The sequence below is a fragment of the Lithobates pipiens genome, unplaced genomic scaffold, assembly GCF_037356315.1.
Source record: "Lithobates pipiens isolate NorthernLeopardFrog02 unplaced genomic scaffold, aLitPip1_a1.2 Scaffold_14, whole genome shotgun sequence".
NCBI lineage: Eukaryota > Metazoa > Chordata > Amphibia > Anura > Ranidae > Lithobates > Lithobates pipiens.
This window is the reverse complement of record NW_027507728.1, coordinates 3,727,062-3,739,614: the sequence shown is the minus strand read 5'-3', so window position 1 is coordinate 3,739,614 and position 12,553 is coordinate 3,727,062.

The following is a 12,553-nucleotide window of genomic DNA, read 5'->3' as shown; positions in this document are numbered from 1 at the left end:
TAACAAATTGAAGATCAACTCCAGCTAACACTTTTTATAAGCAGTTAAAACAAACATTTTTTTCCACTTTGGGAATATAGCTTACATAAAAGCTGATCGTTGTAAGCACCCCTGTCCGTGTTAAATGGTTTGTCTTAACACGCTAACTGCTACATCTGCAGTACAGCTTGTTCTGTTGAAAAGTAGCTGGTGAAAAAAAAAAAAAAAGCCAGCTATCACATCTAAGAATTAGTAAGCTGCAATTAATGTTTTCTTTTGGGTTTAATACCATTTCAAATGAATAAAAGTCATGTTCACTGAGTGCAATGTGTAATCACAAAGTGTAACTAATCAGACACACTGGAACTGCAGCCAGTCAGAAGATCTGATGTGATTCTGGACAATTGCAGAACTTTTCTATTTAGTTGCAGCTTCAAAGTGTCTGGTTGATTACAGATTTGTGCTTATATATTACATTTGGGAAACTGCAGCTGCTTCATTCATTCATTCATTCATTCATTTCAGCTGTCCTTTGCTGCAGAAAGCCTTGGCTCAGCAAGGTTGTTAGGAAGCAGAGATCTACCTGAACGACTGCTGACAACCACATGTGGAGTGGAGTTCAAAGTGTTATCCATGGTTGGCAGCACTCATAGGCAGCCCTGTATTTATAATTCTTTAGTCCGATCACAAACTTGGGTACACGTTCTATATTTAAAGAGACCTTGTCACCATCTTAAAAACAATTATTTTAAATGTTTATTTTGAAGCATTTTACCTTTCTATATTTTCTTTCTTTACTTGTAATGTGCATTTGAAGTTGCTAGCAGATTTGACTACTTTTGAATAGTTGATTTCCTAAGTACAACCTCCTGCTTCTTTGTATGTTGTCCCCCTACATAATCTTTATCTTTTGTGCACCCCCCGGGTTATAGTCCACTCTAAGTGGAATACTTTAGAGCAGGGGTAGGAAACCTTAGAGAGGTGGAGATCTACCTGGCCAACATGAAAGCGATCAAAGATCACCAGGTGTGGTGCCTTACTTGCAAGTTCCGATATAAAAAGCACAGATGTTATGAAGAAAGCTTAGAAAAATTATGAAAAAAGTGTCCTCTAAACTTGGCCTACCCTAAAAGTTCGCTTCAGTGAGAAACTTGGCATTCACTTTCATCCACTATCTTTTTTTTTCATGTCTGGAGAGTAATTGGTGACCCCCAAAAGACTGATGCAGGAGTCCATGAAGAGAGGACAATTTGTACTGCGGATTGACTTGTTCAATTTGTTTCAGGTCTGGCTGACCGCAATTCTGTCCTGTTTCTGGTCAGTGTAAGTAGTATGTAGGGCTGTGTACAGAGGTCAGTAGTAAGTAGAACAGTGTACAGGGGCCATTAGTCATCATCATGGTTTACCTTCTATATCAATAAAACCATGTATTTGTTTTATGATCCGGTTGGGGCGCTGGCTTTTGTTTAGCTGTTGGAATGTCTCTAGACTTGCAGGAGCCACAGACTTGTCCCAAAACTCCTAATCCTGCTGGAATGACAAGTGCAGTGAGTCTAGTATTAGGACTAGGGGTCAGTAGGGCAGAGGACAGGTAGGTTCAGGAGGACACAAGAATGTTACAGAAGCGGTTTCCTCATACAAAACAACGCAGGGAAGCTGCTGTGATTGATCTACCTGTTCTGTGGCACTCTTCCAGACACTTTCTTCCATCCCACATGATGTCATTCACATGCGCTTGGGATGAACTGGAGAGGAGGGCTGGTGGAGATTGGTGCAGAACACTCAAGGGGATGAGCTCAGCCATGTTTAGACAAGAGCCTAAATCTACCCAAGCTATCCCACCTTAAAGCTGTCAAAGCAGACAGTGAATCATAGGCCGCAGAGGCATTCCTTGCCCATCATCCACACGTATGCAAGGGGTATGCTGCTGGGTGGGGTATGGCTCTGCCACCTTGAATGTCAGCTTTGACTGCTTTTTGGCAGGCATCCCTTCCCTGCACCCATCTGCAGGTGAGGGAGGAACATTTGAGGGTAGGCAATGCAGGGACCCTAATGAGATCTACCTGAGTCCTGGGACTGCTGACATAATTTCCAAGAAGACACTCTTCATGCATATAGATGTCTATGGAATGGTTGTGCGCATTGGGCTCATGAAAAGCCGAATGTTACATCCCAGCTCATCTCAGCCATTTTGTCATGAGAAGGAAAAAGCCTCAGCGTCCTTTTCCTATCTCCCCCTCCCTCTCTTCCTTTCAGTACATGCAATCCACAACATCTTAGCTGCTGTCAGAAAAAGTGGGCACATAAAAGTGTACAACTTATTTGGCTCAGTAACTAGAGGGGTAACCGACATTGGGTCATAAATACCTCAGTTACAACCCTAGAATACACATATCTGTCTCTCGGTAGAATGCATTATCCCAGTATTTTCCATAACCTCATAAACATAGCGACATCCCAGAAATCACTCCTCAGATGCTTAATTGGTAAGATGGCCTCTGTCAATTCCCATTTGATACAAGAAAAAAGGGAAATGCCAGGACAGTTTGGGAGCTCTCGTTAACCTCAAACCTAACAGGACTTGTGAGGGCTACTGTACCATTTTTTCTTATTCGCTGGATTCTGCTGAAACCAGGATTTGCAAGTATTCTTAATTTTCAACTCCTTTTATTTCTCTATTGCACTCTCTCTTTTTTTTTTGTAACACCCTTTTTCTGTAAACATTTTATTTGCAGCACTTTGACCTTTTCCTTATTAAACCATATTTTGCAAAGTGTGAAATTGTCTCTCTAAGGCTCGGTTCACACTGGTGCGATGTGTGAAAACCTGCAAGTCCAGTGCCGGTTCCCGAGCCGCCAGAAGTTCACACTGCCCTCTGTGAACTGCTGTGGGTGTCAATACAAAGTTAATGACACCCCCAGATCCGTTCGCAGTGCGAACTGTGAATTCGGACAAGAATCGGATCACATGAGTGTTCACAAAAAAAAAAGGGTCCTGTGCGATTTTGATCCTAATGTGATGTAAATCCAGCCATGAATCTGTATGACTGAATTTCCATCGCACAAACATCGCATGTGATCTGCACAGCAGTTTGGTGCGAATCACATGCAATGTCTGACGTTGCACAAGTATGAACCGGCACTAAAGCTTTTAATGAAAACTAAAAGAATGGCAGGAAAAAAGGGGGAAGCCGTATTAGGCACTCCCTTTGTCTCATGGGATTGCCTCTCCTTACCTGCGGGTCAAGAAGCTGGAGAAGGCGGATGAAGCTTGGAGTCGGCACCAGAAACAAGTGGAGATGCTGGAGTACAGCAGCGGCCATGCTGGGTTGCTTTATTGGCAGACCCAAGGGCTATACCTCAGTCCTCTGCTGTTAGATCTCAGGCTTCTCAGAGCAGTTCAGTTTTAAATATGCAGGATAAAAGGGTTAAAGAATGTCTGCCATGTTTACTTTCGCCTCTGGGTTTTCATTTGAATACAATGCTGAAGGAGAAAATTTGGAATGAGGATTACATAGATTTAAACATGGTACTTTCTCTTTTAAGGGAATTTTCCAAATATGATAGAAAGATGAGAAAACAGAGGACAAAAAAGGAAACCAGTTATTTAAATCTTTTTACAGTTGGTTGCAAGCTTTTTGCATCTATGCAAGTGTATTGTGTGAAAAAATTCCTGCAAAGAGTTCAGCATTGTTCCAGCATATTGACATAATCCTGGAGCCATGTAGGAGCTTTAGTGGTCTCTTATGGTTATCTTATGATGAGGCTTTTAGAAAAAATTGTCGGTTCAACCATCGCTACAGTGGGGGTCTAAGGATGTTGGTCTTTGGCTTACTTTATGTTTGCCACAAAAAACAGCCTTTCGTGGGTTCAGTTCGTACTGTTACTTCTCATGCTTCTGGGGCTAATTATAAAAAAGGTTTGTGTTTTGCATACAATGATAGCCAATGTAAACGATTGACAGCATGCAAATGCAAGCATGAGTGTGCTTTTTGCTTTGGTAATCACCCGATTTCTAAGTGTTTTCGTAGGCTGCAAGCAACCCAAAAAGAAAATCTTTCAAAATGCAACTACTCCAGTGATATTTCCAAGAATGCTTCCATGGTTGCAAATTTATCCAAATCAGCAGATGGCTTCTCTGCTAATTAAAGGTTTCACGGTGGGTTTTCAGTTACCAATATTTCAAGGTTTGGGTTGTACACTGGTTGAAAATTTTCAGTCCGTCAAGGAATGTCCACAATTGGTAAGAAAAATTACTTGAGGAAGTGGCCGTTTGATTATCCTCCTTTCGCAAATTTTAGAACTTCCCCGTTGGGTTTAGTTCCCAAGAAAGAGCCGAATGAATTTTGGCTAATTCATGACTTATTTCATTTTGGCAGTTTTTTAACTGATCAAATTGGCCCCGATTCAGCATCGGTGACATATACATGTTTTTATTCAGAGGTAGAAAAGCTGTGTTTGTTAGGGAAGAATGCATTAATGGCGAAATTGGATGTTCAGTCAGCTTTCAGGCTTCTTCTGTTGAATTCAAATTGTTTTAATTCCCTGGGTGTTAATTTTGAGGATCAGTTTTATTTTGATAAATCTTTGCAGATGGGATGCTCTGTTTCTTGCTTGTATTTTGAAGCATTCGCAACTTTTTTAGAATGGGTGGTAAGTACAGTAGCCAATTCCCATTTCCTTATTCATTATCTTGATGATTTTTTATTTATGGGTTCAGGAGGGTCCAGCAATTTGTCTTAAATTAATAAGTTTGTTCCAATTAGTATGCAATTATTTAGCGATAACTTTGGATACAATAGTTATGGAATTTAGCTTGCCTAGTGAGAATTTATAAGCTTACACAATTATTGAGATTGTTTATTAGAAAGGGTAAGGTGACATTAAAAGAAATGCAATCCATTTTAGGTCAATTTAGCCTTTACAACAAGAATTCTTCCAATGGGAAGAGTTTTTTTCTAGGTTATATTCATCCACTTCTGGTCTTAAAAACCCATCAGCACATATTAGAATTACAACGGATATTAAAAAGGATTTGTTGGTTTGGTTACAATTTTTTTAACATTTTAACGAGAGAACGCTGTGGCAGCAGGATTTTATTATTGATAGTGACTTTCAACTAGCAACTGATGCAGCTGGCTCAGTTGGTTTTGGAACAATTTGGAAGAATCAGTGGTGTGCGTCCACTTGGCCATGTAGGTGGATCACTAATGTTTTTTGTAAAAACCTAGTGCTTTAAGAGCTATTCCCGATTATAGTTTCAATAGAAATTTGGGGTTATTCCTTTGCTAATAAGAGGTTATTAGTTAGCACGGACAACAAGAGTGTAACATTTGCTGTTAATAGTCTTTAATCCAAATCTCCTCCAGTGGTTTCTTATGTTATTTGTTTTTCCTATGCCTGCAGTAGAACATTTGGATGAAGGCTAAGTATATCCCAGGTAAGAATAACATAATTGCTGATGCTGTCTCTCAACTGCAGATGGATCATTTTTTTTTGAGTTAATGCCAGAGGCAGAGCTGGTTGGGGCACCTTGCCCTTCCCATTTGTGGGATCTCATTTGATTTTTCAAAACATTAAGAATTCTGTGGCTTTTTCTACTTGGAAGAATTACAATTCTGCATGGTTATTATGGTCAACTTTCCTATTGTCATTACAACTTACTGTTTCCGATCATTCAGAGAATTTTGTATTTTTATTTCTTCATTCGTTAATTCAGAAGGAATATTCTTGGTCTCATATTAGTAAAACTTTGTCAGTTATTTCTTTTTTTTTTTCTTGCACCTTTATAGTTTGCCTCCATGTCAGTTTTTTCTCAGTGAGACAGGTTTTAAAGGGGTACACAAGAGTTACTTTGCACAAAGATGTCAAGTCTCCTATTACGCCTAATATATTATCAGGGCTTTGTGTGGCAACCTCCTTGGTTTGCTCCTCTAGTTATGAAGCCACCCTTTTTAATTCAGTTTTTTCAATGGCATTGTTTGCTGCATTCAGAATTTCAGAAATGTTACCTGCCTCACGGGCTAGTAATCTGGGCATTTTATTGTCCAATAATATATTGTTTAAAGAGGGTTTACATTTTTTTTTTTTCTGCGTTTTAGTAAAACAGATGCTTTAGGTATTGGGTCTTGGATCAATTTAAGGGAATGCAAAGATGGGAGTATTTGCCCGGTAAAAGCTTTCCATCATTATATTGACATAAGACCACTTCAGATTTGTTATTCATACACAGGGATGTTTCTCCACTGCCTGTGTACCACTTCTCAGTGGTACTGAAAAAATGTCTGGCACACATTCAGTTAAGTCATTTAAAGATAACCCATTCTTTCCCAAGGCGTCTTTCAGGACAGCACCTGAGAGATAGCGACTCCACCCTCCTCGTTAGGAAACACCTTCTTCCTCCAGACTTTAAAGGGAGGCGCCTCCCTACCACACATCAGTTTTTGTGTTTCCTCCGGCCCGGAGGGAACACCTTTTGGGAAGGAGTCTGTTTCTCTTAGGTGTTCCTGAGGGACTAGGCTTCTTTCCCTTTTTTTCCTCCTTTAGAGACCCGCTGTCCTCCCGACCTACCCACGCCTCGTCAGCGGTAGCAAGCGGGCTCCTCTTCCCCTCTTGTGCTCGGAGAGAGCCGAAGACTCGGTGGCCCGCACGTTCGTAGGCGCGGCGGCGCGCGTGTGCCGCCGCCATGTTTGTTTTCGGCGGTCGCGCCGGAAGTGACAGAGCGGGTCATCGGGTCAGCTGAAACGTCGTTTCCGGCGTGGACGCAGGGGGGAGGAGGGAGAACAGGTGCTGGTGCCTATTTCCGCTTCCGGTCCGGTGCAGCTGCACGGCGTGACTCCGGAGGCGGCGTTTAGCCACAAGTGGATCTCTGCACAGCTGATTATGGAAGATTCAGCGTCTGCAGCGGTGGGGACAGGCACAGGCACCAGCAAGGCCCAGGTAAGAGGCAGCAGTTAAAGTCTGCCTTTCTTTTTCTATTTCCTGGCGTTTGGTCTCGCTCTCTCCTTTCTTTTTTCCCCCCTGGTGGCAAGGGGCCTGTCTGGGCACTAGAAGCTGACTGGTTTCTTCTTAGTGCACCTGTGTGGTGATCCCTATCAAAGCTGAGACTGGGTCTCACTAAGGGTTCCCTGGTTTTTTTCCCTTTTTTGTCTTTTTCTTCATAGGCTAAGAGCTCTGACCCAAAGAAAAGATGTCCTTCTTGCAGGGCCAAGCTGGGAGAAAATTGGAAGAAAACCTTATGCAGTCCCTGCATTACTTCTTTAGTTAAAGAGGAATCTGCCTCTGTATGTGAGGATCTGGTGGCCTCTGTAAAGAAGGAGCTGTACGCCACGATCCAGAATTTTCGTGACTCACTAGCAAACCCGGCTGCTAGTCAGCCTTCCACTTCAGAGTCTTCCCAGGGGTCTCTCTCAATCCCGGTGTTAGAATCTCTGCCTGAAGACCCTTCAGATAGGGAAAAGCAGTCCACTGCTCTTTCCGTTAAAGATTCGGAAGAGGAGTTGGAGGATTCTGAGGTAGCCCCCTCTAAATTCAAACTGTCCCTTGAAGAGGTCGATGGGCTCCTTAAAGCCATTCATGCTACGCTTGGTTTAAGTGAGGAGAAAAAGGAATTATCACTCCATGACCGCATGTATGCTGGGTTGGATGAGCCTAAGGGCCGAACATTCCCAGTTCATCCGGTCATCTCTGAGGCCATTAGGAAAGAATGGCAGGATCCAGAGAAAAAGCCCTTTTTCTCCAAAGCCCACAAAAGGCGTTTTCCTTTCGAGGAGGACCCTGCAGCAGTATGGAACAAGGTGCCCAGACTGGATGCCGCCTTTTCCCAGGTTTCAAGGTCCACAGATCTGTCCTTTGAGGATATGGGAGTTTTGAAAGATCCGATGGACAAACGCATGGATCTTTTGCTCAAGAGATCGTGGCAATCAGTTATGAGCAATTTAAAACCAGCAATGGCCACAACGTGTGTAGCCAGAAATTTAGAATACTGGATTAACCAGTTAAAGTCACATATAGCTGCAGATTCCCCTAAACAGGAAATCTTAGATTCTTTTCCTACCCTGATTACGGCAGTGGCCTATGTTGCAGATGCCTCAGCTGAGGCAATTAAGATATCGGCCAGGTCAGCAGCTCTAACTAATGCTGCAAGAAGAGCCTTATGGCTTAAAACCTGGCCGGGTGACTCGGCTTCAAAGAATAAGCTGTGTGGGTTACCCTTTTCAGGAGACTTGCTCTTCGGCTCTGACCTCGATAATATTCTTGACAGGACAGCCGATAAAAAGAGATCCTTTCCGGTCAAAAAGAAAAAGCAGGTACCAAAGCGTCTTTTTCGACCTCAAAAAACTCAGGATCAGGACAGCAAGTTGCAAGGGAGAAGGAAAAGTTGGTCCGCCCCGAAGCCGAAGGGTAGAGGCGGAATTCTCTTCCGTCCTCCTACACAGGCCAAAAAATCGCAATGACTCGTCTCTGCGGGTGGGCGGAAGACTACAAGAATTTCTTCCGCAGTGGTCAGGGATAACTTCAAATCAGTTTATCCTGACCACTCTCGCGCAGGGTTACTCACTCGAGTTTGTCAACGACCCCCCAAAAAGGTTCCTGATTACCAACACCCCGCGGGATCCAGTAAGGGCCCTGGCCATGAAGTCCTCTCTAGAGGAACTGATGCAACAGGGCGTAGTAGTACAGGTACCCCTGCAAGAACAGCAGGAGGGGTTTTATTCCCATGTTTTCCTAGTAAAGAAACCGACAGGGAAGTTTCGGTTGATTCTCAACCTAAAACCTTTAAACGAGTCCATAAGGTACAGGAAGTTCAAAATGGACTCAATTTTTTCGGTCAGAAACCTGTTGACGCCAGGATGTTTTATGGCGTCAGTAGATTTAAAAGACGCATACCTACATGTTCCGATCTCTCCCCAGTCTCAGAAGTTTCTCAGGCTGGCGGTGAGGTTGGGGGGTATGGTTCATCATCTCCAGTTCAGGGCCCTACCCTTCGGCCTGTCATCATCTCCCCGAATTTTTACCAAAATAATGGCAGAAGCTTTAGCGCCACTGCGTCTTCAGGGAATCGCAGTTATTCCTTATTTAGACGATCTGCTGTTTTTCGCCCCATCCAGCGAGGAATTGCAGACCAATCTAGGCAAAGCTCGCAGCCATCTGGAGGCGTTGGGTTGGATTTTGAACCTCCAAAAGTCGTCCCTAAACCCATCTCAGGAGATTCGGTTTTTAGGGTTTCTAATAAATTCGGTGGAGCAAAAAATCTTCCTTCCCTTAGACAAAAAGGACAGGATTTCCGGTGCAGTGTCTTTATTACAGAACAGCCAAAATCTGACAGTAAGACAGGTTATGTCAGCTTTGGGAGTTCTGACTTCAGCAATGCCAGCAGTCCAGTGGGCAAGAATGCATTTCAGGTGTCTGCAGGCTTTCCTTCTAAAATCTTGGGATCACACAGTGGCATCCCTAGAGGCAGAGGTGAGAATGTCAACCCAGGTAAAAAGGTCCCTATGGTGGTGGAAAAGACAGGAGGTCTTATCGGAAGGGTTAGTCTGGGCTTTTCCAGTCGGGAAAAGACTAACAACCGACGCCAGTTCCTGGGGGTGGGGAGCCCATCTAGGAACACGTTTCACTCAGGGGTCCTGGGCCAAAGAGGAGACAATAAGGTCCTCAAACTGGAGGGAACTCAAGGCGATTGCCTTAGCTCTGGAGTTGTTTGTTCAGGAACTGCAGTCCCATCACGTCCAGGTCCTAACAGACAATGCCACGGCAGTGGCTTATTTAAACAGACAGGGGGGTACAAGAAGCAGGTCGCTTCAGGTACTGGCCATGGAGATTCTTCGGTGGGCGGAAAAACATTTGTTATCCCTATCAGCAGTCCACCTAAAAGGGGATCTAAACAGGGTAGCGGACTTCCTAAGCAGAAACGCTATTCGGGAAGCAGAATGGTCTCTAAACCCGGAGGTATTCACAATGATTGCCGGAAAATGGGGTTTACCAGAAGTAGACCTGTTCGCCTCAAGGGTGAACGCCCAGGTTCCCCAGTTCTTTTCCCTGGACAGTCGCGATGGCTCGCTGGGCACAGATGCGCTAGCTTATCCATGGGAATTTCGTCTTTGCTATGCTTTCCCCCCATTTCAGTTAATCCCGTTAATTTTAAGAAAAATTCAGAGGGAGAAGGTACCAGTTATTCTAATCACGCCCTTTTGGCCAAAAAGGGCTTGGTTTTCGACAGTTCTAGGCCTGGCAATCAAGCCTTGTTGGCGTCTGCCCCTCAGACACGATCTGTTGTTGCAGGGCCCAGTGAACCATCCAGGAGTGGCCAGCCTGGCTCTCACGGCCTGGTTTCTGAAAGGCAGCTCCTTAGGAGCAAGGGGTTTTCCAACCGTTTGATCTCGACCCTTTTAGCAAGTAGGAAAAGGGTTACGAGGGCCATTTATTCTAAGGTCTGGAAGCGTTATGAAACTTGGTGTTTGTCAGCCGCCCAGGTGACAGGGAGCCTTGTCTCCATCTTGGAGTTTTTACAAGATGGTGCAGACAAGGGACTGGCAGTTAGTACCCTGAAGGTGCAAGTAGCAGCCCTGACGGTGTTCTTAGAAAAATCTGTGGCCTCAGATCCGCTGGTGATCAGGTTCTTTAGAGCTCTTAAAAGATCTAGGCCAGCTCCTGTTAAGGTTTTTCCTAGATGGGATTTGTCGGTAGTCCTACAGTCTCTAACAAAAGGGCCTTTTGAGCCTCTTGTGGAGGCTTCCCTTAGGTTTCTCACATTAAAAACCGTGTTTCTGATTGCCATTGTCTCTGCACGCAGGATCAGTGAGCTAAATGCTCTGTCAATTAAAGAACCATATTTTTCCATTTTTCCTGACAGAGTTATTCTTAGAACAGATGCAAAATTCTTACCGAAGGTAGCTTCAGTTCAGAACCGTATACAGGACATAGTACTGCCAACGTTTTGTGTTAACCCCAAAGGAAATAAGGAGACTTCTTTCCATACTTTGGACGTCAGAAGGACTCTGCTGAGTTATTTAGAAAGGACGGAGTCCTTCAGGCGTTCAGATTCACTGTTTGTACTTTTCTCAGGAAGAAAAAAGGGTTTTCAGGCTTCTAAAGTTACTTTAGCTAGATGGCTGAAATTAGCTATCTCAGAGGCATATTCCCAGGCAGGGTTATCTCCTCCAGCAGGAATTTGTGCACACTCAACCAGAGCTCTGGCGTCTACGTGGGCAGAGAGAGCTGGTGCCACCCCTGAGCAGATCTGCAAGGCGGCGACGTGGTCGAGTTTTCACACATTTGTGAAACATTATAGACTGGATCTCACTTCTGCCAGCGATCAGGCGTTTGGCAGAAAGGTCCTGCAAGCTGTTGTCCCGCCCTAAGGGGTAAGTCTCTGTTATCCTCTCAGGTGCTGTCCTGAAAGACGCCTTGGGAAAGACCAAGTTAGACTTACCGGTAACTTGTTTTCCAGAAGTCTTTCAGGACAGCAAGCATCCCGCCCTATGGTATTATATTATGCTACGCTGTGACTAACGTATGTGTTTATGTGTTCCAGCCGGGGCCGGAGGTTCTCTTCTACAACTGATGTGTGGTAGGGAGGCGCCTCCCTTTAAAGTCTGGAGGAAGAAGGTGTTTCCTAACGAGGAGGGTGGAGTCGCTATCTCTCAGGTGCTGTCCTGAAAGACTTCTGGAAAACAAGTTACCGGTAAGTCTAACTTGGTCTTTTCTAATCTGAGCAGCCACAGAAGCTGTTCGGATTGGTTTAGAAGAAAGCGCCATTAAGAAAATGGGGAGATGGAGTTCGAACTGTTATAGATTATATATTCATCCTTATTCATTTTATTGTTTTATTGCAGGTATTTATCATACAGTATGGATTGTGGGCCATTCTTTTATTTCTTGGGCACAGAAAAGAGCAGCAGGTAGAATTTATTCGGAAAATCTGGGCCTGGATCCATTGTCTTTCCGCATTCGTTGGCATGGACGTAGGGGTATGTAATGCGATGATTTTTTTTTTTTTAGTTAGGCAGATTTTATGCCATGTTTCATGCACCTGATATCATTATTGTTCACCTTGGTAACGGTAAAGATATTGGGAAAATAAAAACATTAGATTCAATTTCTAATATCAAGGATACGTTTACATTTCTGAAAATAGCAGTTTTGGTTTATTCTGAAATAATTCTGCGTATACGTTCGTTAGAATCCATGGTTTTCAAACCTCTTGACAAAGTCCATAAATGGATAAATAGGGCTATAGAGAAATTTCTTGTTCATAATTTAGGTATGTTTTGTCATTTCAAACTTGAAGGCGGAGTTCAGGGTTTGTATAGGCAAGACGACATACATTTATCAGACGTAGGCTTGGATATTTTTAATTTAGATTTGCAAACATGCTTAGAATCGGCCGCGGTCTGGGGCTGTGTTGACAGAAGGGTTGCTGTTAACCCTTCTGTCGATTGGGAGAAATAAGTGTACAACAATGATAAATGCTGAGTCAGCTCAAGTCTCAGTGGCTGGGCGGAGTATGGTTTATTGTGAAATGAATTTCGGTTGAGAAAATTATTTTATGAAAATAAAATTTCATGTTTATA